The sequence below is a fragment of the Vicugna pacos genome, unplaced genomic scaffold, assembly GCF_048564905.1.
Source record: "Vicugna pacos unplaced genomic scaffold, VicPac4 scaffold_20, whole genome shotgun sequence".
NCBI classification, from domain to species: Eukaryota; Metazoa; Chordata; class Mammalia; order Artiodactyla; family Camelidae; genus Vicugna; species Vicugna pacos.
The window spans coordinates 27,541,685-27,567,768 of record NW_027328741.1 but is presented as its reverse complement, the minus strand read 5'-3'; the positions used below and the strand labels follow the sequence as shown (position 1 = coordinate 27,567,768).

General features: G+C 44.0%; 1 long non-coding RNA gene across 1 annotated transcript; it reads right to left on the bottom strand.

The window, feature by feature from the left end:
• Nucleotides 1–1,876: 1,876 nt before the first annotated feature.
• LOC140694168 (uncharacterized) lies at nt 1,877–14,570 on the bottom strand. The gene is made up of 5 exons (XR_012069920.1): nt 14,380–14,570; nt 4,968–5,115; nt 3,692–3,751; nt 2,776–2,970; nt 1,877–2,029 (listed from the first exon to the last, which is right to left on the bottom strand). It is a non-coding gene; the product is annotated as an uncharacterized lncRNA (long non-coding RNA).
• Nucleotides 14,571–26,084: the final 11,514 nt, after the last annotated feature.

Sequence of the window (26,084 nt, the reverse complement as noted above, 5' to 3'; positions counted from 1 at the left end):
AAAGTTCATTTAAGACTCTCACTGCTAATTTTGCTGGGACATAAATATGAAACATGTGGACTGCTGGGCTGGACTGCTAAGCTGGGTCTCTAATCCAGGAAGCTCAGTGTCTGCTCCCTGCACCCAGCTCCCTGTTCTGTTCATGCATATGCGTCAAGAAGCTGTTTAGTGTCCATTTTAATATCTTAAACAGTGCATTTCAATATTGTCTTCATCCACAAATACGTGTACCACATAGTAGTAATGATCAATCTTAGTATTTGCTTTCTTTGGTCTTAGAGAGTCAGATAAATGGATAGCAAAGATAACAAAGTCATAGAGGGCTATAATATAGTATTTCCTTTATTTCAATGACAGGATTTATTTAAAGAGCTTAGATATAACATCCTTGCATTTATGGCATCATTAAGCGTCTGAAGCTGTTACATTATAAAAACTTCATTTCTAGCGAGATGTTATCAGTTAGAGAAGAGCTCCTAAATTTGAGGGGTTGCTGTCATCTCAGACAGAGTCCCTAAAAAATGTCAGCAATCTGCAGTATTGCCATCATGACAAGAACCCAGACAGATGAAATTTGGAAAGCCCTGTGGCTTTCTAGTGTACAGACATAAAATGGTATTTCAGAGGGAAAAGCCTGAATTACAGAAAGTGATAAATGAAATGGTCTAACATGCATTTCCCTTTCAAAGAACTAATATGTCTTTTGTCGATAATAACATCTGTCAGTAATTATGAAAAGAGCTGACAGATGCATAGTACTTAATATAAGCCAGGGCAGTTGTATCACTGACACAGATTCATTAATCCCCATAGCATCTCTACGAGGTGGGTACTACAATTATCCCCATTTTATTGGTGAGGAACTTGATAGACACAGAGGGTAAATGACATTTACAAGGTCGACAGCGAGAAACCAACACAGGTGTTCCAGCTTGAGTCTACGCTCTTGGCCACTTCTCTTTTTTTTTTTTTTTTTGGTGGTGGGGAGATAATAAGGTAATTCTGGTGGGGGGTGGGGAGGTAATTAGGGTTATATGTCTATTTTAGAGGACGTGATGGGGGCTGAACCCAGGACCTTATGCTTGCTAAGCATGTGCCCCATCACTTGAGCTGTGCCCTCCCCTCTAGAGTCTATGCTCTTAGCTGCTAATCCTCACTGTCCCACATGGTAACTGTGGGGGAAGTACAGTTCATTCATTCACTCGTTAAACTCAGCCTTCCCGGTGCCTGAGATTCAGCAGTGAACAAGACAACATGTTTCCTGCCTTAAATGAGCTTGTCGCCTCCTGATATATTATCTTCATTTTACCCAGGAAGAAACAAGGTCAAGAAGATTAGCCTTTTCCTGTTAACACCGGAGGATACATGAGGTGCTTTATTTCAATTCTGCCATTTGACTTACACCATGGGGAGGGAAAGCTGCCTTGCAAATCCTGGAGCTCACAAACCTGTTAATCCTGAATTTTTTTTAACACTGTCCCTTACTTGATACTTGATCTGAGAAAGGATGAAGTAAACCTAAAAATGTTCTAAGAGAGCTTGTGGCTTATACAAGGTAACTAACCAGCCACTGTTTACTATCCTAACAGGAATCTGTAGGCATATTTCTTTTCTTTCTCTTTTTTCCTTTTTATGGGCAGCTTTTAAAAACCAAATCAAACCAACCAAACCAAATCACTGATAATTCAACAGCAGGTTCTAAATCACCCCCAAGACAGCAGCTAAACTCGGTTTAGACTTACAATGCGGTTTCTGGTGGTTGGATTGAAGAATGTATCTCTATCCTGAATATAAAAGTCTTTCATGGAGCTCTTCTCAAATAGGGCAATGAAAAACTCTTGTTCCGGTTGTTGATACTTTCATCCACTTGGAGGACTTTCATCAAACAGCGGAAGTTATCAAAGGCTGAGGACCGGTTTTTCAAATCATTGGGCTTCAGAGGCAATATTATGTGCAGTATCTCAGTGTATGTACAGAACACCTCCCACAGGGGGTGTACTTTTGCAAATACAAGCTTGTCATCCAAAACCTATATTGGGAGAATGAAAACACAAACCAGGAAAATATTTTCACATTTTTAGTATACAGATTTTTCCTACGTTGCTGGTAGTTAAAGCACTTGTGCAAACACACACATATGTCACACTGGTAAAAGTGAAGATATAATAAAAATAGATTTGCAATACATCATACATTTTTGCCTTAAAGATAATTTCTTTGTTGAAATTACTGAAAAGTTTTTTAAATTCCTTACAGTTCCTTCATAAAATAACCAATGTTTTAGATAAAGAAAAGCAAACTTGTTAATTTTTAGTCCAAATTAGTAACTAAAAATAGAAACACCAAAATATTCTTTGCAGTGGTATTGTAATGACAATTTTTTAAATTTCTGAAACCTAGAACTATTTACATATCTGTTCAATATATTGTTAAACAGCCATTAAAAGGGATTTAAAAGATTTATATTTATTGATATGGAATATATAATAAAAGGAGAAAACAAAAAAATGTGAAATAATAATTTTCCTTTTTGGAAGGGAAAAATATCTTCATTTGAACAAAAAAAAGTTTAGAAGGATTTTATGATCCTTTATATATAATTAAGGTACAGATGGTTTTTAATTCCACTGTTCTTTCACTTTCAATTTTGGGGGTAACTTTTTATAATAAAAAAATCTTTAAAAAGGTTCTTGCATAAATACATTAATAGATATATTTATGACTATATTCTCTGGCTATTAAAAAAGATCTCCTAGCTGTGGATCTGAAACTTACATTCCATAATGCAGATTCTGACTGACTCGCCTCCCAGCCCACAGCAAAGGCACGGCTAGTGTGACATGTTTCAAATACCATTCCAAGGAACATGCAGGCTCCCAGCCAATGGCTGCAAGGGGACTGACACTGATCTGGTTGCTCCCAGCTGCAGACCATCACAGATGAGGTTAGATCCACAGGCTCATATTTTCTCTGTCAAAAGAAATCAGAAAGTGTTAGGCTTTTACTTACACCAGGGAACAAGAATTTGTTTTTTTATGCAAAAAAATAACAACAAACCAATTTGAACCTGATGAAAAGACATTTACTCAAAACAGCACAGTAGCAATGAAGGTGCTCTGGCAGACAGGGACTTGTTGGATTCCTGTGAGTGCTGGACTCCTCACATGGAATTTCCTTGGCACTCCAGAAGGCCTGTGGTTATCCTCATGGGTTTGTGGCCATAAGTGGCGCACAAAAGTCTCTGGCTTTGCCACAGTTTCAAAGCCTTTTTGGCTTATGAAAGGTTTTGCCCTCAAATGGAGTTTTCTTGAGTCCAGTCACTGATGTCATTTACCAGAGTTACAGTCCAGATCTGATATTCTAGACTCTTAATATCTTGCAGACATTCAAATGGTTCAGGTTTGGATGTGTATTCACCTCTGCAGGCCTGGACCAAATCCGATAAAGACACCCAGACAAGTTCAGCAAAATACAAAGAAATTTTTCTCTCTGCAAGACTGAAATGTCTGTGAAGCTATAAAAACATCTGCACCTACAAAAATAGGGAACCAACTCATCAATAACATATCTATCCATAATGCATGGACATTCAAAATAAATACTGTATTTACTCCTATTAAATTCTATCTTGCTTTTGCCAAACTGTGTCCTAAACTGAAAGGAAAGTAGGTAAATGTAGAGAATTTTTTACCTTTTAAGAGAAAAAGGAACCCTCCTACTCGGTTGGTGGGAATGTAAATTGGTGCAGCCTCTATGGAGGACAGAAAAGAGGTTCCATAAAAAAATGAAAATAGACTTCCGTGTGATCCAGCAATCCCATTCATGGATATATGTTTGGAGAAAAATTTAATTCAAAAAGACACATGCACCCCAATGTTCACAGCAGCACAATTTAAAATAGCCAAGACACTGAAACAACCCAAATGTTCACTGACAGATGACTGGATAAAGAAGTTGTGGTATATTATATATATATATATATGTATATATACATGTATGCATATATATACACACGCATATATACACATGAACACACACACAAATGGAATACTGTTCAGCCACTAAAAAATAAAATAATGACATTTGCAATAACATGGATGGACCTACAGGGTATTATGCTAAGTGAAATAAGTCAGAGAAAGAAAAACAAATATTCTATGTATTAACTTATATGTATATCTAAAAAATAAAACAAATTAATGACTATAATAAAACAGAAATAGACTCACAGGTACACAGAACAGACTGGTGGTTACCAATGGGGAGAAGGAGAAGAGGGGAGGCAGGAAGGGGTTAGGGGATTGAGAGGTAAAAAGTACTAAGTATAAAATGGATAGGTTACAGGGCTGTATCATACAGCACAGGGAAATATAGCCATTATTTTATGGTGACTTTAAATGGAATATAATCTATAAAAATGTTGAGCCTCTGTTTTGTACACCTGAAACTAATATGATGCAAATCAACTACTCAATTACAAAATTTTTAATCAAAGTATTCTTTTCATATTATTTGCAATAAGTTAGAAGCCAGCACTGTCAATAGAAACATAGTGCAAGTCACAATTTTCCAGTAATCCCATTTAGAAAATAAAAAGGAACAAGTGAAATTAATTCCAGTAATAATTACATTTATCCCAAAATATCCAATATACTATCATTTCAAAAGTGTGATTGACACTTTTAAAACTTACTAATAATATTTTACATTATTTTTGTTGTACAAAGTCTTGAAAATCTATTATGTATTTTCCACTTATAGAACATCTCAATTCACAATAGCCACATGTGGCTGGTGGCTACCATACTACACAGACCAGATTACACCATTCACACTTCTGATAAATTAACTGCTCTTACTTATTTAAAAAACTTGCAGAAATTCCCTCTATCAAACAAAGCAACCTTGACAGGTGGGGATTATTTTCATTATAAAGTGAAAAATAAAGGTAAGAGAGCCATGCTTACATGTATGTTAAGGTAACAATACCTTCTTAATTCATTCAGGACTTTACAATCTTTCTTCATATGCCAAGGATTCACTGTCACTGCGCAATGTTTTTCACTACTATCATCTTTGTGATTGAGAGGCTTCTGATGACCCTGCTTTGTGCTTCTGTACATAAAGTAACAAAACAGAGAAAAAGACCTTATTAAAGATAATTTAGGGGGGAGGGTATAGCTCAAGTGAAAGATCATGTTCTTAGCATGCACAAGGGCCTGGGTTCAATCTCCAGTAATTCTTCTAAAAATAAAATAAATAAATAAAAACCTAATTACCACCCCCCAGCAAAAAATTAATTTATTACTTTAATTAAAAGTTTAAAAAAGATAATTTAGTGCAGGCTTATCAGGCTACAAGAGCTACAATGAATGCCCCCACCCATTAATTTAGAAGAAGTCTCACAGTATTTCTCAACATAAAGGCTAAAATATAATTGAGAACACTTCCTGATGGTCAGCATCATTTTAACAAAAATGTAGATAATTACGTCCCTGTTGTCAAATTTCTGTCAGAGTTGGGCATGGAACATTTAGTTAGTAAAAGTGATTTTGCAGCTCTCTTTGAAAGAAATGCTGAGAAATGATCTTTTCTGTTGGAAATTAGCCTGCTTTTAAATTCTTCAGTAGGCATAAGTGTTTACAAACCAGGCAGGAACTGGATTATATTTTACATATACTTTAGAAACTGATTTGAATTTTGCCCTCTACCTGCAAGGCTATTTCTTAGGTAATAACATAAGCAGGCCACTATACTAAATTTTGTTTCCCTGTTTGCTTAATCCTCACAACAACTCTGTAAGCTGCTATTATTACCCCCATATAACAGATAAAGAGCTTGAGGCAGAAAATAATTTGGGTAACTTGGTAAATGGTGGAGCTGGGTAAGACTGCAGCCAGTCTGACACTCAGGTCCATTCTTCTCACCAATGTCTGATACTGCTACCTACATTCAGCAATGACCGCTAATTTCATATTTAAGTGTGTCATTTCTAAAAGTGCAAAGCTATATTAGTACTGCTGTGTAAATTATCCGTTTGAGATGTGATTGCCAAAAAAAAAAAAAAAGAAATAAAATCAGGGTGCCACTGAGGGGGGGCAAACTGCATATGGACGGACACAAGGGGACTTTGTGAGGACAAAGTTGCACAAATCTAGAAATAGCTAAAATGGCTGACTTGTACAATTATAATGTGTGAATTTTATGGCCTGTAAATTACACCTTAATACAGATATTAAATTAAGAAACTGGGATACAAAATTAAGACTAAAACACATATATAAATCACACAAAGAACAACAGGCAAATATCATTATTTACTGCACCATTGTCCTTGATGCAGCTTCCTATCCTCACCCATTCCTGAAAGGATGATTCATTTTTAAAATAGTCTTTTAATTTATTCAGCAAATAATTTTTGATTGCCTACTATGTACCCAGGACTAGTCTAGGCAGTTGGAATAGATAAATAAACAATACAAAAGTCCTGTCCTCACGGAGCTTTGTTGGAGTCTAGCTGGGATGGGGTGGAGATGACAATTCACACAACAGAGCAGCAGAGGAGGTGGCATGTTAGGAAAGAGGAACCATGGAAAAATCAAAAAAGGGCAAGGTAAAGAGAGTTTAGGGTATGGGATGAGGGTGATGTTGTATTAAATACCAGAGCAGGCCACACTGAGGACTGAGGTTAGAACTAAGACTTGGAGGTGAGAAGTCCCAGGTGGACGGACTAACCATCACCGAGGCCAGCGTGCACTTCGCATGTTCCAGAATGGGGGCACGGCTGGAGCTGCGGAGAAGGGTCAGTGCAGATCCTGTATGGCCTTGGAGGACGTTGTAAGGACTGTGGCTTTTACCCAGAGTGAAATGGGGAGGCACTGCAGAAGGACGACACAATCTAACTTAGGTTTTCGAGGCTCACTTGACTGCCAGGTGAGAATAGTCGAAACGGGTCAGAGATGAAAGGAGGGAAGCCTCTGAGAAGGGCTGTGCAGGAGGAGAGGACAGTGGCTCAGGGTAGGGAAGCAGCAGTGGAGGCAGGAACCATGGTGAGAAGTGGCTGGGTTCTGGATATGTTTTAAAGGCAGTGTTAAACCAGATCTATTGACAGAATTCATGTGGTATGTCAGTGAAAGTCAGAATAACTCCAAGTTTTTTGACCCAAGCAGCTGGATGGATTAAATTTCCACTAACTGAATGGGGGAGGTTGCAGGAAGAACCAGTTTGGGGTGTAGGAGAACAAAGAGCTCAGTTTTTACACATGTTGCTTTTAAGATATCAGAGTTTCAAGTGAAGATGTCAAATCAGCAGAAGATTGTAAGAGTCCAGAGTTGGAGAGAAAAATTCTAGCAGGAGACAGAAATGTGGGAATCATGGGTCACACAGGTGGCACAGGAAGACATGAAACCCAGGTAGTCAAACATTAAGATAACCTGGCATTAACCATAGAAGTTGTCCTTGAGGGCCTGCCTACTAGGTGTGGATATCAGTCCTATTTCCTGACCACTCGAGTTTTAAAAAGCAACTTACAAATTAATTCGTGCAAGACACTGCCTCCAGTGGGTGGGTCCAGAGCTGGAGTGGGAGAATTGGATGGTGCACACTACTCCCTACAGTAGAATGTGTGTGTGCGTGTGTGTGTGTACACATGTGTGTGTGCGCAGGGGGATGAGATACACCTGGCTTAAGAAAAAGAGCTAGTAAGTCTAGAAGCTGAAAGATGAAAGAACATCCAGATATGGTAGAGGGAACAGGGGAAACACTGTGTACTGTAAGACATATCCCCATAATGCCATTTCCCACCATCCTTTCATCAGGAACACAGTTGGAAAGGGGGGAATTATGTAGATACGTGTGATGTACACAAACTTTCTGAGTATGTAACACAGAATATCTACATATGTAGCAAGTTAGTGATATTTATATATGCTTCAAGTTTAAAAACAAGTTCACAACAGAGGGAAAATAAAATACTGAGGAGTGGTAGAAGTATCATAGAAGGCCTTTCAATGCTCAGAATGGAAGCAAAAGCAGCTTCACCCAACAAAGAACGTCAATAAGAGTCAAGAATGTTTATATTTGCTTAAGAAATTGAGAGTTACAACTTCCTGCTTTAAAGAATTAACATAAGACAGATACCACACTATAAGCAACGCCTATACTGGAGCTTTCTTAAAGCTATTTTAGTTCCTGCTTGTTCTGATGTACTCCAGACACTCTGCAAAGAAAACCTTCTATTCAAAGGCTTAAAGGAATAAAATAAGAAATAACACTGCATTCTTTTCAGTGGTCTCTGTACTGAAAGTCACTTGCAAATACAGCACCCTGCCACAGGTCCACATTTTTAACAATAAAGACCTTTGCGCAATTTTTCAATTGCTATGTGACTTTGGGTCAGTCTCTCACTCAGAAGCAGAATGGAGTACCAGAAAATGACACATCAGGTCTAAAACTACAGATGTGGGAGATGAACCTACACCAGGAAACAGCTAAGTGGGAGGGTAAGGTTTACCTTTGAAGTTACCGTAAGTGCAGTTACACCTGCTCCCTGCTTCCCCTGTGAAGTGAAGAGCTAGTCTTTTCCAGAAAAGCTCTCATTCTGAGAACTGTCTTCTTTAAAATATTCGGAGATTCTCTTTTAAGGTTCTTGCACTTTTAAGCCTTTCCCCAACTCTACATCCTATAACAAGTGTAAAAATTATCCTATAGCCTATTGTTACAGAACATACTCTACAAAAGCTGAGGTTTCCCAGGGTTTGGATCCCAGAACTCTGCTACCAGATAATCCTAAAGCTTTCCTTCCATGACAGACTCTTCCGCCAATTCCCAGCTGTGGGCAAATTCGGCTTCTCAGATCAGGTAACTTTCTAACTCTGCCTACGAACACTCTGCTGCCAGTAAAGGAACTCTCAGACAGAAAGCACACAATGCCCCTAGTGAGGGTTGCCTCCTTCAATCAATCAAGATGCCATCACCAAGCAAATATTTAAACCTACTGCAAAACCTCTAAAGACATCTTACAAACAATATAGTTTGTATAGATGCATACTATTTGCTCTGGAATAGTGATTTCCAATGGAAGGAACAAAGGACCACATGACCCAAGCAATTTTTTAAAACTGCACATAACCATCCCTCTTCACGTGAGGATTCAGGCAAGACGGTCTTACAGGCCTAGGTGTAACAGAATGACAGCACCTCTAGGAGTAGGTTGAAAAGCAGCGAGGTAGACTTCTAGTGAAAGGGGGTGATGTAATAGGCCCCATCGCCCACTTACCTACCAGCACAGGACAGTCATCTCAGATGGAGAACAAACACTTTGGGAAACAGAGGTTGTTTATATTTTTATGGTATTCTGGTGGAAATAATGCCCTGAGTCATGTGAAGTTGTGGCTGCAAAATTGAACAGGGGACTGGACATTTTCACATTCAGGACAAAAATAGCCCCTGGATAGCCACCATATCTGCTCTCCCCTTTGCCTGTTCACCCCAAAAGCTGCAGGACTCTCCTGCTTGCAATGACACCCACCACTTCTCACAAATTCTTGCCAAGTTCACATCAGCAGCTGGTGGTGTCAAAGTCACCATTTGTACTGCTATGAAGTCCCTCCATTTCTTTATATCCCTTCTATTTTCTCTGTTGTCTTCCTAGCTACACTTGCATTCACAAGATAGTTACCGCACTAACATTGCCTCTGTAATCAGTCCAGGATATAGGAAGTAGAGATTCAACTGTAACCAGTCCCAGAATACTTGTCATGCCACACTAGTGTCCCAAAAAATACTCTGGCATCCCTCATCTCACTCAAAGAACCACTGCATTACTTAGAGGTTGTAAAATTAGAGGGCTTTCTCTACTGGGAAACACTGTGGCTTGTGGTAGAGTTGTGATTTCAGTTTTTGCAACTACTTACAGGCAAAAAGACATGGCCCGCAAATTTTCTTCAAGCGTTTGGTATTTAAACTTTCATTAGATACAGAGCCGGTGGACTAACCGTAATCTATGAACATATGGTCATATTATCAAATAATGTTCATGTCTACCTTACAGACATGTAAGAACTTGGATTACACCTGCAAGCCTCTAGGACTTTAGAATTAGATGTGAAACATCCTGTGAGATAAAAAACCTCCTATCCAGTCACAGAACACAATTATAGACAACATGACACTAATGTCAATGAATACATTAGTATAGTCCATGTATGGTTAATTACATCTCCAATTTCTCAGAGCTGGAAAGGAGATGTCTAGAAAAGCTGGAAAAGCCCAATTACCAAAACAGCTCAAAAGTTAATGCAGACTCCTGCACCTCCCAGAGCAGAGGGCGGAGGGGGCATTGCCCAACACTCTGTCCTCCCCCAGGATGTGGCATGTGGGGAAGCAGGCAGGAATGGGTGGCTGGGACTCGGAGGTGGAGAGGTGATGAAAGCAAGAGTGGAACTGCTCTGGTCCTAGAACAACAGAGCTGTAAAATGCTCGGCTTCAGTTCAACCAACTCCCTCTCCCACTTTCCCTCCCACCTACGTGACAAACAGAGCACAGCCAGGCACTTTCTGCCCATGACGGTGACTACTAGTAGGAAAGGGACCAGGATAAAAGCATGTCCTATAAAAGATCAGTCTGATTTTAAGGCTATGTTATAAACAATGAACAGCACTGTCAGAGTGGGACACTTGTGTGGCGCTCAAGTAGGGAGGAGGAGGTTGAGGATCCATTTCCAGCACTTCCATGTCTTTTATCACTCCTATTTCTGACCTTTCCTTTGCCACTTTTTGAAGCACTGCCATCACTGGCAGGTAAAGGGGCAGCAATGTGACTTGGCCGTTTGGCTGATGGGGCTACATTTCCCAGCAGTGGAATGAAAAGGCACTGGAAGAGGATCAGCTGGAAGATGTGAACTGCGGTCCTGGCCTGTGCCAAACACTAACCAGGTGACCCTGGGTTAGGCTCTTAGTCTCTCTGGGCTTCCGGCTGTTTACTTATAAAAGAAGGTTTTGTCATTGCACAAATATATCCAATATGAAATGTAACATGAAAGTCAAACATAATGACATCTCACCTGCTTGCTTCAGGGAACTGTACAAGCACTGAACACTATGTGAATGTAAACACAGTCTTAAGAAAACTATTGAGGTAAAGCACTAAACTGAACATGGAGATAAAGTTTTATGGATTTTCTTGGCTTTCTTTTTTAATTGCAACACTGAATTAATAGTTATTAGCTATAATCCACACCACCACCACTGCGAATAAATAAAGAAGGTAAGCACTGCCTGGATGCCTGTTATTGCCCGATGCTAAGCAGGGTGAGGGGTATAAAGGAGGCTGAACAAGTGAGTCTTCTCCAGTTACCAGCTAAGTGAGGAGACACATTGGAAACCACCCAGGAATGGTACCAAGTCAGTACTCAAATCCAAGATTACAGACTACTGATCATAAACAGTACAGGAATACAAAGAGGAGCTAGAAGTATTTGGAATAAATAGGGAAGACTCTATGAAGGGGATGGGGCTCCAACTAGTTCTCAGGGCAATTCTAAGCTGTTTTAACTGAGGACTGGATAGGAAAAGGCTGGTGACTCCTGGTTTTTAATAAGGCACAGGTTACCCTAGGAGGCTAAGTTACATAATGATTGGAACAAATAAGGTAAGTCCAAAATGATGAAGGGTCGAGACTCCCTGGCTGAGATCTGGTTGTGTTAAGTCTTTGACTTGACTGTAGATGTGGGAGCACCAAAACTGTAGGTTGACTGAAAGGGGGGGAGAGAATATCCAAGAATTCAGCAGAAGGAAAAATTCATGTATCAGGGATGAAAGCTCTTCATCAGAGTATCAGCAATCAGAATAGACACTTGAAACCAAAAACATACAGTTCAAGAAGCTGACAAAATGTGGAGGGTGGTGAGAGAAAGATAAATCAAAGACCACTCCAAGCCTTTGTGTATTCAAGACCGAAAGAATGATTATCCCACTGAATAAGTGGAGACGCTGCAAGAAAAAAGATTATGAAATCAGCTTTAGACATGTTGAATCTGACGTATGAGCTAAGAGTAGGTTTTCTCTAAGAAGCTCAAAATTCAAAACTGAAGCACAGATGTTGAGTACAGGCTTAAGATGCAGATGGACAAGACATGATAAATCTCCTAAAAGAAAACATAGGCAAAACATTATCTGACATAAATCTTAGCAACATTCTCCTAGGGTAATCTACCCAGGCAATGGAAATAAGAGAAAAAATAAACAAAAGGGACATAATTAAACTCATAAATTTCTTCACAGCAAAGACAACCATAAGTAAAACAAAAGGAAATAACAACCTACGAATGGGAGAAAATATTTGCAAATGATACGACTAACAGAGGCTTAATTTTCAGAATACATATAACAGCTCATACAACTAAATAACAAAAAAACAAACAACTCAATCTTAAAATAGGCAGAAGACCTAAACAAGCATTTCTCCAATGAAGACACAAATGGCCAATAGGCACATGAAAGAATGCTCGATATCACTAATAAACTGAGAAATTCAAATCAAAACTATAATTAAGTATCAGCTCCCATCATTCAGAATGGCCATCGCTCAAAAGTTCATGAATGATAAATGCTAGAGAGGCTGTAGAGTGAAGGGTACCCTCTTACACTGCTGGTGGGAATCTAGTTTGGTGTAGTCATTATGGAAAGCATGGAAATCCCTGAAAAAACTAAAAGTAGACTTACCCTATGACCCAGCAATCCCACATCTGGGTATATAACTGGAAAGAACTCCAATGTGAAAAGATACCTGCACACCAGTATTCACAGCACCACTGTATACAAGAGCCGAGACATGGAGGAAAGCTAAATGTAGCAACAGATGACTGGATAAAGAAGTTGTGGCATATTTATACACTGGAATACTACTCTACCATGAATAGGACAAAATAAAACCATTTGCAGCAACATGGATGGAGCTAGAGATCGTCATTCTAAGTGAAAGCAGCCAGAAACAGAAAAATACCAAATGATACCACTCATATGTGCAATGTAAAAAAAGAGAGAAAAAGACACTGTGAACTCATCTACAGAACAGAAACAGACTTGCAGACTTAGTAAACAATCAAGGTTACCAGGGAAAGGGGATAGGAAGGGATAAATTTGGGAGTTCGAGATTTACAAATGTCAGCCACTATATATAAAAAGAGACTTTAAATTAAGTTTCTTCTATATAGCACAGAAACCTATGTTCATTATCTAGCAATAACCTATAATGAAAAAGCTGATACAGCCACCAACTGAGGAAGCAGGAGAAGAAAGGAGAGTTAGTTATGCTGGGCTAGAGCCCACTTCTAAAATCCTTGTCAGCCACTGAGGCTGCCCCGAGTACACTGAGCTTTCCTCCCACGGACAGGCTGACATGACATGCGTCCTGCAAACCTGGGGCAGCAGAGGCCGTCCCCAGGTCTGGCCCTAGGGGAGATGGGAGCAAGTCCACCTGCTCCCCTTGGGGCAGCACCCCTCCCTGCAGCCCCCGCCACCTGACTGCACCACGCCTGCATCTCAGGAAACCACTGACTTGAAAACAACTGATCCACGAACCTGGGGCAGCGGCAGGGAGATGGGCAGCGACCTGGCAAGCTGGTAGACTTGCCCCCATCTCCCCCATGGCCTGTCCAGGGCTCGGCCTCTGCTGCTCCAGGCACGGTCCGCAGGTCAGCCTGCTCTCGGGAGGAGGGCACGGTGTGGTTGAAGGCAGTGGCGGGTTATGGGGTCTGCCCATGGGAGCCCTTGGATTTGCTTCAAACTCCCCAGCGCATGGCCTGAGCTTGGCCTCTGCTGCCTCAGGTTCGTGGAACTCAGGTTACAGGTCAGCCTGCTCCTGGAAGGCGGGTGCTGTGCTGTCAGGGAAAGGCGGCAGCTGCGATGGCGGGATTGGGGCTGCCCTGTGAGAGCGCGGGGGTTGCAACAATTTCCCGCTGCTGCTGCAGCCATCCCAGCACACTCATCGCACCGAGCCCATCTCCCAGGAGCAGACTGACCTGTAACCTGAGTCCCACTAACCTGGGTCTTTAGAGGCCGCCCCCAAGGTCAGGCCGCAGGTAAGATGGGAGCAAATCCATGGGCTCTCATGGGGCAGTCCCCATTCCATCCGAGGCCCCGCGACCGCACCGCACCCACCTGCAAGGAGCAGGCCATCATCTGAGGGCCAGTCGGAGATGCTCTGGAACCGTCCGGCGCCCTCCCAACTCCTGGGGCTGTACCTGCTCTCCTAAACCCGTGTATAAGCGGCGGCAAAACCACGGTGTTCAGGAACTACTAATACCGGGGTTACCACGAACCACAGCGGCGGCTGGGACCCGCCTCAGGGTCCTAACGGGACGCGCGGCCGGGACCTCACCTCCGCACCCCTCCCTGGGCGCCTCCTCAGCTGCACAGCCCAGGCGTCACCCGCCGGCTCCCCGAGCAGCGCGCCCCCACCAGCGCCCTCTTAACTGTCCGGCAGCGGCAGCCGAGCCGCGGGCAAGCGGAGGCCCAGGCCCCAGGCCGTGTTCCTCTTCCAGGAGCTGGTCCAGGAGCAACCGGCTGCCGCCAGCTTCCACGCGTTCTGGGTGGGTTCCGGCGTCCGCGCGTCTGTCCGTCTGCGCGTGCGTGCCCCTCCTCCTCCCGCCCGCAGCGCAAACTGCTCGGGTGGGTCTCCTGCTTTACCGGCCCTGGCCGCTGGGGCCGGGAGGAGCCAGGTGGGGCCCCTCCTGCTTGTCCCGCCGGGTCTCCATCCCCAGAGCCTTCACCCAGCCACCGACTGGGTCCTGGCATTGAACTAGAACCACGACTGCCCTAGGCCAGGCCTCACCCACCCAGCCCCACTTTCCCTGCTCAACTTCCCCTCCCTGTTACTACCCTCCCACCACTGGCCAGGCCCAGTCTCCCACCAGACCTTGAAGACAGGGCTCCTTCTCCTCACACCATGGTCCCTGCCCTGACACTCCATCCTGCTAGGTCCTAACCTATGGCCCCTACACCCACAAGCTTACCCCTCATGCCTCAGCACAGGACACCCAACATCCTGAAATTATCCCCCTCACCTCTCAGCCAGGTCATTTCCACTCTGATCGGGCCCCACACCTCTCAACCTGTACCCCCACACCATGGGATCCCCTTAAATCTGAGTGCACCCCTACCCTGAGCTCACTCACTCACCCTTCACCCTGTGGTTGGGGTGGGGAAATCCGTGCTCCAGTAATGATGACTACTGCCACCAGTGGGGGATCGAGCCTAGTGTGCACCTTCAGAGTTAATGTCTGAGGCTACAGGGTGAGGCAGGCTGGGATGAAGGTGGTTCCAATTCCTGCCTTGGCACCCTGATCCCCGCAGCCTGTGCCTGAACTGACCTGATGGGTCAGGTTGATCCCAGACTGCCAGCCACTGGCCTTGGGCTTTCGGTGGTTGATGGTCCTGATGGTGATCTGGACTCCTAGGGCGGAGGCACTGGGCACGCGGACCTTTGGGGTGGGGGAGTTCAGAGTATGCACTTAATCCCAGGGTTAGACATCAGATGGTGGGCTGTGTGCATGGGGCTTTGTGCATGGCATGGACTCAGCACAGGTGGGTGCAGGGAACTTGTTCATTCACACCAGGCCAGAGGGAAGAGGGAAGGGAGCTTTTAAAGTGTCAAAGTGAGGAAGCCAAAGCTTTAGAGCAAAGTAGGAAGGTGCACTGGCCAGGCCACCATGGATCTCGCCGCAACGCTTGTCCCTTGCATCAGGGGAGACTGGCAGTTGACTGGCCAATGAGACATCCCCTGCTGTGGTATAGTTTACAGGCAATTGAAGGGATTTTGAAAGGTAATTTTAATCCAATAATTTTCAGTTTCTCTGTGGTAGATTAGGTCCAAAATCATGGTGAATCTGGCAGGGATCCTGCCTGAAATCCAGCCTGGGACAGTGGAGGACCCACCCAGGAATCATCCACTTAGCTCTCACCAAAAGTCACTGTAATAGAGAAGAACAAATCTGACTCCATATTGGATCTGTTCCTTTTCCTTTAACCCTCTGCCGTGTTTTCTAGGCTTAGACTTGCAAGCTCTGCACTTTTTGTAAAACAGTGTTGCCTTTAGCCTGAAATAAACAGGAGAGCCTATTCTCAAAAGTCTGAGCTTTAAGGATATTAACACTTTGCACTCCTATAAAGATAACAAGTTGCAGAATAGAAAAAGTTTGTTTTGTTGCAGGTTTTGCAGGAACACCATGATCTGACCCACGTGGACAGCTGCAAAGGATTCCAAGAACAAAGAATTCCTACACCAAGAAGTTTGCAACAACCAACCACAGCCCCTCCCCTTTTTAGTAGAAAAGGAGCCTGAAGTTGACATGGGGAAGATGGTTCTCCAAGATATTAGTCCGCCATTATCTTGGTTTACAGCTGTTTACGTAGACCAGGTCATAGTGCCTCTGTAAATCCTCTAACAAAACAAAAGTAGTTTTCTATTCTACAACCTGTTGTCTTTATATAAGTGCAAAAGTGTTAATATCCTTAAAAAATCAAAGCCTTGAAAGTAGGCTCTTCTGTATATTTAAGGCTAAAGGCAACATTGTTTTACAAAAGGTGCAGAGCTAGTAAAACTAAGCCTAGAAAAGAGGGCAAAGGGTTAAAGCCAAAAGGACAGATCTTCTATGGAGTCAGATTTTTTCTTTTCTATTATACTATATTCTATTTTTGTTTTAAGTATATAAGAATAAAGTTTAGCCTTTTCCCATTTTAAATTGTGCAATTTTAAGGAGCATTAATTGCATTCACAGTGCTGTGAGACCAGCACCACTTGTTTCAGACTATTTCCTTCCTCAAAGTAAAAGCTTGTATACAAAGAGCACCCCACGTCCTACCTCCCCTAGCCCATGACAAGCCCTAATCCCCTTTCTCTCTCTATGTCTTTACGTATCCTGGAGGTTCCCTATCAGTGAAATCGTATAAAAGGTGGCTTTTTTTTGGTTTGTCTGCCCACATATCTTAAGTAGGGACGGGTGAATTATTTTTTTGTTTTGTTTTCACGTGAATTAGCATTTTTGTATTTTGAGAGGAAAGTCCAGATGGATTAAAGATGAGACGTACCAAATGAAGCCCTTTTAGTAACTCTGTGTATAATCTCGGGGTAGGCACTGCTGTTCTAACTGTGAAACCAGAGCCAGAAGGGAGATGCTTAGCTCTTCTTGTGGCAAAATAAATCCAAACAAAAGCAGAAAACAAAGGCCAAGAAAGACAGCTGGAAAGACAAACCACAGCCTGGAAAAACCTTTCCTCATGACCCAAGATCGGAAAAAAGCTTCACATCCCTGTGGTCCAAAAAGCTCTTGAAGCCCAGTGTTCTGAAAAGAAACAAAACACACAGAGTCAGTTCCAACGAGAGGCAGTGCAGGTGGGCGGTTTGTACTGGAGATGCTTGACCTCTCAGGTGAGGACACAGGCAGACAGACAGACTGCAGAGACAGCATTGGCCACCATCACCCTGGCAGGTCTTTAGCCCGGTGACAACCAGCCCTGGTGACAACGTGAGCAGGCAGAGGCCCCAGGAGGTACCCTGGAAGGAAGAGCAAATGGACGCTCCTCTCCGGCAGAACAAGGTGTAGGATGCATCAAAGTGCCACAGGTGCATCCCTTCCCTAGCAGTGCTGAGCCTTAGAGAAGATCCCACCAAAGTGCTTGCACAATTTTCAAAGATAATGTTTCTTCAGTAACATGAATTCAAAATAATCAATATGTCGTCAAGGGATTTTCAGAAGTGACCTGCCCTGGACCCGTACAATACACACACATAAATACACACATATACACATAAATATATACACACATACATACAGGAAAAGAGACAGACAGACTGAAACACAGAGAAGCAGGGGGAGACAGAGAAACAGAGAGAGAGACAACTCAGAGAGGCACTGAGAGACAGAGACAGAGAGAAGGAACACTGGAGCTGGTAATGAGTGGAACTCACATACATTTTCACAAGTCAGTCTATGTGTCAGAACCTGGTCCCAAAGTCGATCCACCCTCCAGGGGAGGGTGTGGGGATCCCACAAGGGTGTGGGAACAGAAGGCAAAAAATAGGAAGCCATTGTGGGGCAGCCCACCACAGAGGCCGAGATGGGACACTGGGCCTGTATGTCAACATGACAGAATGACCTAAGAGGTTGTATGCCAGAGCGGAAGATGTCAGAGTTGTATTTAATTTCAGTCTCACGACTGGGAGCGGGGAAGCAAGCAGCAAGGAAAGTGACTTTCTCCAGACCCCAGGGCAGGCCCCGGCCTGTGTGGGGTGTGCTTTGCACTCTGCCAGCCCTCTATGGGGTCCTTCCTTTGCTGAGTCTGTGCACGATCTCCCTGTGATGCCAGCCCGTGGGGGTGACAGATGCAATAGATGTTTCTAGGTCTAGAGACAGGATGGCTTCTCTAGGAAGCAGGGGCCAGAATGATCCCCACTGTGCTGATGGGGGATTGGGGAGACCCTGAGAGGCACATGGCTTGTCCAGGATGATAACACTGCTGAGTAGGGGGAGCCAGGTCTGAACCCAGCTGTGTTTTCAGAGCTGCGGCACTGGTTGCATCCAGGCCTCCCCAGGGCTATGGAGGGGCTGAGTTGGTGTCACTGTGTGTGGACATGGCATGGAGTGAGAAATGAGAGATTGGAAGCCCAGAAAGACCCTTGAGGAGCTTTGTGTCAGGAGGAAGCTTGGAGAAGTGGTCCCCAGGAAGTGACCTCACTTCCCTGGCAATAGAGCCCAACAGAACTTGGAACCGAAGTCACCAGGCACCCACTCTGTAGAGAAGTCCCTACTCAGCTCACCTGGTTGGAGACAGAGGCATGTTCTGCTGCATTCCATTATCTTGAGGCCGCAGGCCCCGGAAAGCCCGCAGCGAGGGTCTCTACCAACGCTGCTGGCACTGGGTCAGGTCTCACCCAAGGCACCTCTGGCCTTTTGGCCAGAGAGACCCAAAGGTAACCCAGGGAGGCCCAGGGCAGGCCCCTCCAGGCTGGGCCACCACTCAGATCCCATCCAGGTAGCCACACGGCCCCATCCTGCCTGGTGGAGGTGGAGCAGTCATGTTGGGGATGGGTATCTGCCTCAAGAAAGAGCAGGACAGAGGCCTGGGGGCCCGGTCACGTAGACAGCCCAGGACAAAGCTGGCTGGCTGGGATGTGGAGAGCCGGGGAAGGGTCCTGCCGCCCGAGGTGGAGCCCATGCTCTCTGGGTATGTATTTTCCCTCCCGGATGTCTGAGCTGAACAAGGTTCTGGTCTGATCTAGCAGCAGAGGGTAGAGTCTACAGAATCAGGAGTGTTCCTGGCCGGGAAGGACTCTGAGACTTCCATGCTGGGTCAGCTGCTGGTCACTATCATTGCAGAGCCAGATACCACATATTGAAAAGAAGCTGATGAATAAGAAAACCAACGCCCCCTCCCCAAGTGAAGGGCTGGTGTGTCACTCTTCTGAGGGCTAGCGCAGACTCCTGGTGGGTCTGGATATGGAGGGGTCCCCACCACCATGGCCCACAAATCAGTGGGGCAGGCCTCTGACCCAGACATCACCCAGGGCTCTCCAATGGACCTACCCGGGGCTGACGGGTAGCTCAGCACACCCTGGTCTGACCTGGAGCACCGTGCCCACCTCGCTGCAAGTCAGGTGGAGGACCAGGAGCCCCCGAAGCAGAGACCAAAGGTCAGAAAGGCAGGGCTGGTGTATGTGTGTAGGTGAGGGTGGGGCAAGGGCTGGGCCACACAGGGAGGTGTCCCTAGAGGCTACTGTTGGGACCAGAAAAAAGAATGGCCTCAGACCACCTGTCTGGAAAAATTCAGTCACAGAACACATCCTGTGGGCACTTTCTGGGTGGGAGCTGTCTGGAAAGCTCTGGGAAGATTTCTGTCCTTGTAGAGGCACATGGAAAGGGAGGCAGGTGTGTAAAATTTTCCTCTCTCACAGCATGAGGTATTCCACAAGAATTAAAACTCTCTCCACTTGCAATAGTTACAGAGGAGGCAGGGGCAGGGGAAGATGTCAGAGGCCAGAAAAAGGATGATCTGGATCCAGCAGGAGACACCGAGCTCCCTCCTGCCTTTCCTGCAGCTACTCCTGAACCTTAATCTGCAGCTGAACTGCTGGGTAACGGAGAACCAGTTCAGGAAACACCACCACCTGGGGCAGAGCCCCTTCTGCACCCACCCACACCTTCTTCTCCAAAATGATCTCCAAAATCCCATCATCAGTCCCTTCCCCCTCTCAAACTTCACGTCACTTCCGCTGGAGATGTTTTTGTTTCATTTTCTTTAGTTTCCTTTGCTTGTTTCACATGATTTATGACATCCTTTATTTTTCTTTTCAGAGTTTCATGTAATAAAATATAGACTTTTCCCCTTTTAAATTGTGCAATTCAGGAGCATTAGGGACATTCACAATGTTGTGCGACCATCACTACCATCTAGTTTCACACTATTTCTTTCCTCAAAGTGAAACCTTAGATCCAGAGCACACACTACCCTTCCTCCTCACCCAGCCCCTGACAAACCCAAGTCCTCTTTCTCTTTGCGTGTCTTTAACTCTACTGGTTGTTCCATGCCAATGAAATTTTAAAAAAGGGTTTTTTCCTCCCTGCCCACATGTTTTAAGCTGGGGCTGAGGACTTCTGTTTGTTTTCACTTGAAACAGCATTTTTATTATTTTCAAGGGTTATCCAGGGGGATTAAAGATGTGATGCACAAAATGAAGCCCTTTTAGTAACTCTGTGCATAATCTCATGGTAGACACTGCTGTTCCCCCTGTGACATCACAGCCAGAAGACACAAGGGAGATGCTTAGCTCTTCCTGTGGCAAAAACAAAACCAAACGAATCAAAAAAATTAGTAAAAACCCAGAAAAATTGCTTGAAAGACAAACACAACCTGGAAAATGCATTCCTCATAACGCAATGTTGGAGAAATTTTTCCCATCCCTGTAGTCCAAAATCCTTTCGAAACCCAGTGTTCTAAACAGTAACAGAACAGGCATGGGCAGTTCCAATGAGAGGCAATACAGGTGGCCAGTGTGTGTTAGAGATGCTTGACCTCTCTGGTGAGAACAGAGGCAGACGGAAACACTGCAGAGACAGCACCGGTCACCATCACACTGGCGGTTTTTAGTCAGGTGACAACCAGCCCTGATGACAATGTAAGCAGGCAGAGGCTCCAGCAGATCCCCTGGAGGGAAGAATGAAGGGACGCTCCTCTTCAGGAGAACAGGGTGCAGGACGCATCAAAGGGCCACAGATGCATCTTTTCCCCAGAAGTTCTGATCCGTACAGTTCACCCCACTAAAGCCCTTACACACCTATTCAAAGATGCCTTTTCAAGGCTGTTCATCACAGCACTGGTTGAAACAGTCGGAATTAAAGCAACACTAATGTTGATGGAGAGGGGATGGGGTCCATTCGTTCTGGTTCATGTGGATGAAAGAATGCTGTGCAGTTGGAAAAATGGGTGCTTGGTCTCAACACAATATCAAGGGAGGCCTCAGGGTGGAAGTATGCAGACCCACTCTCTGCATCCAGGGTCCCATCTGAACCACCACATATGTGTGAAATCAATATAGATGGAAATTGATCTGATTGTGAGTGTGTGAGAGACAGAGATGGAGAGAGACATACTGAGAGACACAGAGACTGAGACATAAGCACCAAATCATTCATGACAGTCACCGCTGTCGGTGGGAATTACAAATCTCTCCTCTTTTAGGCAATATTTCAATTTTTTGTACTGTGTCTGTATTACTCTACTAATTCTAAAAGGATTAAAATCCTATGCTAATGTGACCCATTCATTACTCATCTATGGAGTAATTAAAGTACATTAATCCTATTTTTAAAAGAATTTAAAGCCTTCTCAGGACTCAGTTCCTTGTCAGCTCCGTGGCAGCAGAGGTTCTCCAGGAGGTCGTGTCTCTTCTGAATCAGCATCCAATAGAGGTGAGGAAGAAGTACCCGACTTGGACACTGAAGACTACAATAGATGAGAGTCTGTTGAGAGAAATTAAGACCTACATTCACAGAGAATAATCCCATATTCATGGGGCAGAAGGCTTCATTCTACTAAGATGACAATAGTCCACGAATAGATCTAAGGCTTCAAAGAATGCCTACCCAAATCCCAGGTCGTGTTTTGCAGGAATTGACAATCAATCTAAAATTCACGTGGAAAATCCAGGGGGTCAGAATACATGAGTGAATCTTGAAAAAGAAGAACAAAGTTCGAGGAATGGAAAGTCAGATGGAACCCACGGCTAATACAAATCCTCTTTAAGCTGAAGATAACTGAGATTCAAAAGATGTAGAAGAAAACCTGTCATGGAAGACAATTCTCTCCTCTCCCTTTGCCCTAATAAGTTAGTTTGATAACAAAGCCTTTAACTTTCACCATTTAACATGGTAGGAAATTTTCTGGTTGACTCCTGCGTGTGTATAAATAAACCGTTTCTCTCCTTCATCTCCTCCAGAAGTGGGCTCTTTGGGAGGGACTCTGGATGATGGGGACTTGCTCTTTTCTCACCTTCTTTAGTGACATCTTTTGTCCATGGTGAAGTTCTTAAAAAAAAGAAAAGTCTCATTAATTTTGGGTCAGATTTGGAACATATATACCTTTGGAGACCCCCTGGAGGAACAAGGGGGTTCAATACTGCTGGGAGAATTCACTTGTCAAAATGCCTAACAAGACGCTATTTGCAAGGTTTTTTTTTTAAAGATTCTTACCCTAAAACAAATCCCCTATCTAAACCTTTTGGATGATCAAATAGAAAGAAAAAAGGAGAATCATGTCTGGCCTAAGAACACTTGCTTAACAAAACGGAAGGACAGAGTCAGTTTCAGAGCAAAAATTAAAATGCATTTATACTATCAACCCTCTCACCCTTTTGTACACTGTCCTCATGTAATCTGCCAGAAGGCCCTTTGCACGGAACTCGTGCTCATTTTCAGAGCTCGGCCAAGAGAGTGGTTGGTCCCCAGGGCCTGAGAGGGGCTATTTGTGAAATCTTCTCTGCTGAGACCCAGCGGACTGAAGGTAACTGTCTTCTCTGAGGGAGAGATAGCACACCGAGCCTCTGTGGAGGCATCTCTGAGGTCATCCCAAAGGCACACAGCTCTAAATCTGGACACGGGAATTTTTGATTGGCATCTTAGTTGGAAATCTCCTCCTGGATAGAAAGAAGCATTCAAGACGTTGCAATTGGATGGGCAGGTCGACCTCTCCAATTAGTCGATGAGGAGGACACGCAATTCTCTGCAGAAGTAGGAACACCCATCCCTGCTCGGCTGACGTCATGTACAGAGAAACAGACGCGACTCTAGGGGGAATTCAAAACCCACCAACCCTTCTTACCGACGTCAACGTCCCCACTTTATTCTCCTGTCAGGTCTCTGCACAAAAACTGTGGCTCATCCCCAAATATCACATACCCATCACCCTGTACCACTCTGTGTCTGTGTCCAACTCGAGCACTAAGGCCTGTGACCGTTACTGTCAAATCGTGTCCCCATTTCAGCCCGTCTCCCGCCATCATCCCAGCCCAACCTCGGTGTCTCTCTCCAGGTCAGCAGCACTCTTCCCACTGGCTTCCCATCAGCTTACCCTTCCTTGCATCCATTGCTTATTCCCCATACGTTACCCACAACGGTCTTATTAAAGTATGAGTCAGATCAAGTTTTTCCACTTTGCAAAATACTTTCGTGATTTTCCATTATATTCAGAAGGATATCCAGATTCCCTATCAAGGCCCTATGTGATCTGGGCCCTCACCCATCTCTGCAGCCTCAGCTCTCACCGTTCTGCTCCAGCCCATCTTCACCGCCCCGATGGTCCCCACCAGGACAGCTGTGTTTGTAACTCCAAGTCTCGTACTTAAACTTCTTCCAGCCTGGGAGGCTTTTCTTGTCTGTTACCTACGTGGCTTATTCTTTTGCTTTATTCAAGATTTTGTTCAAATTATTTACCCTCAGAGAGGACTTATCTGACCAGGTTATTTAAAATAGCACGCACATATTTCCTATTCAAACATTTTCTCTCCTAATATGCTTTATGTTTCTTTGTGGCAATTATTAGTACCTGGCAGTACATCATATATTTATTTGCTTACTGGTTTACTGTCTGTCTTTCTTACTAGACCTATATTCATGGAACCACAAATAATTGTTTTAACCAGTAACTTTGAAACCACCTTTAAATGAATTCTTTTATAAGATGAGAATTTCAGAGGCTTCCACTGGTTGCTTAGGGGAAAAAAGAAAAAGGATTCAGGTTGAACTAATTTATTAAGGACCTGGGAGTTGGTTATTTATTTTATACATAGTAGTGTGTACCTGTTAATCCCAAACTCCTAATCTAGCAAAAGACCTAGCTGACTACTATTTTTAAAAGACTTTTTTTCTTTTTAAACTGGGGTTGTTTGAGATCTCTTTTCTTCTTTGTTATTTTTCTTTTTTTTAAAGACTTTTTCTTATTTTTTTTAACATTGAGGTACCGCAAATTGAATCCAGCACGTACTCTACCCCTTGAAATATACCATTCCCTCCAAAGACAATTATTTTTATACTTTGGCAATACCATATTGAATTAAGACTTTTGTTCCATTTTCCCTTCATAGAGTTTATAACTGAGGGAGAGAGTCAGAGGAAATCCTGGGCCATCCCTTCCTTCTCAGCAGGGTACTACACAGCAGAGAAGCGTGGCTGTCTCCAGGCCCAGCTCACCTTTCTGCTCTGAGGGCCGACTCAGACCACTTCTCTTAAAAGCAGCGTGTTAGAAGCAGCAGAAAGCCAACTAGCGAGCAACAATAACAAAACTGACCCACCTGCAGTTGGACAATATCTGCCCTGAAACAAAACTCTTAAATCTCTTCTTCCTATTAGTGGATGGTTTTCTAAAATATTCCCAAGGAGATGAATCTCACTGCATTTTTCTGGATTTCTTAGGCCTTCTATGACTTTAACTGCAGGCTTGATTTTCTGCACAACATCTGCAGGGAAGCCAGGCAGAAAACGTGAACAGACCCTGCAGGCCACGGCTGAGGCCTCCGTTCAAAGCATCCTTGTTGTGCAGAGCCTACGTTCATGGGACCAGTTTCATAACTGCTGTAATTAGTTCTTATCCAAGTGTCCCACCGGAAATGTTTCTAGATAGAAGGTGGCCTGACACAGATGAGCAGTGAGGATGTGGGATGTAGATGGCAGACAGACTGGAAGGAGAAAAGGGAAATGTTTCTTCAGGCTTCAGTTTGGAAGATTTCTGATTTTTATATGGACATTAAACTTGGTCAGGCTGAAGCACCGTTTGCTCTAAGACGGGGTGATGTACAGGTATCCCTACAACTTCTAAATAATATGTTGAAGCTGGGCGTGACAGCCTAGGGGACAGACAGCTTTGAGTGACACATCCGTTCCAGGATGCCTATGATCTCGGGCTCACAAAGAGGAAAAGAATGCACATATTTTGCCTCTGTAGTTCTATGTGAAATTATTTTGACCCTTGCCGGATGGTGTAAGATCAGAGAGCATGTAGTCTTTCTTACGTCGCAAAGACAATTCTTCTTGATGAGTCAGCAGACTGTTTCCGATGGCCCGGGGTCTGTGCCAGACATTAGCTGTCTAGACAAATACCACACAGCCCCCCATCCCTCAAGGAGATCACAGTGTGTTGTGGAAGATACAAATTTAAATAGATTTTCAAAACAATGAGGTAAGAGTCACTTTGCATCATATATACTATATGTTCAGAGGGGCTCTTGCACTGCCTGGGGCTGTGTTCTAGAAGGTAGGGAAGGTGTCAGAGAGGAAATGCTTTCTGCACTGACATCTGACGGATTCCAGCAAATCTCTAGACCAGGAGAGTGCGTGGTGGGGACGGGATTCTCAGCAGCTTGCGTGTCTTGTTCAGACCCCTGGTCATGTCTAAGAGCACTTTGCACTTAGGGAAGGAAGGTCAGTGAGGCTAGAGGCTGTGGGGAACTAGCGGAAGCTGAGGCTGAAAAAAAGCAGCAACTAGGTGATGAGAAGGTGTGACGTTAAATCAAGGAGCATGGACATCCTCACACACGCA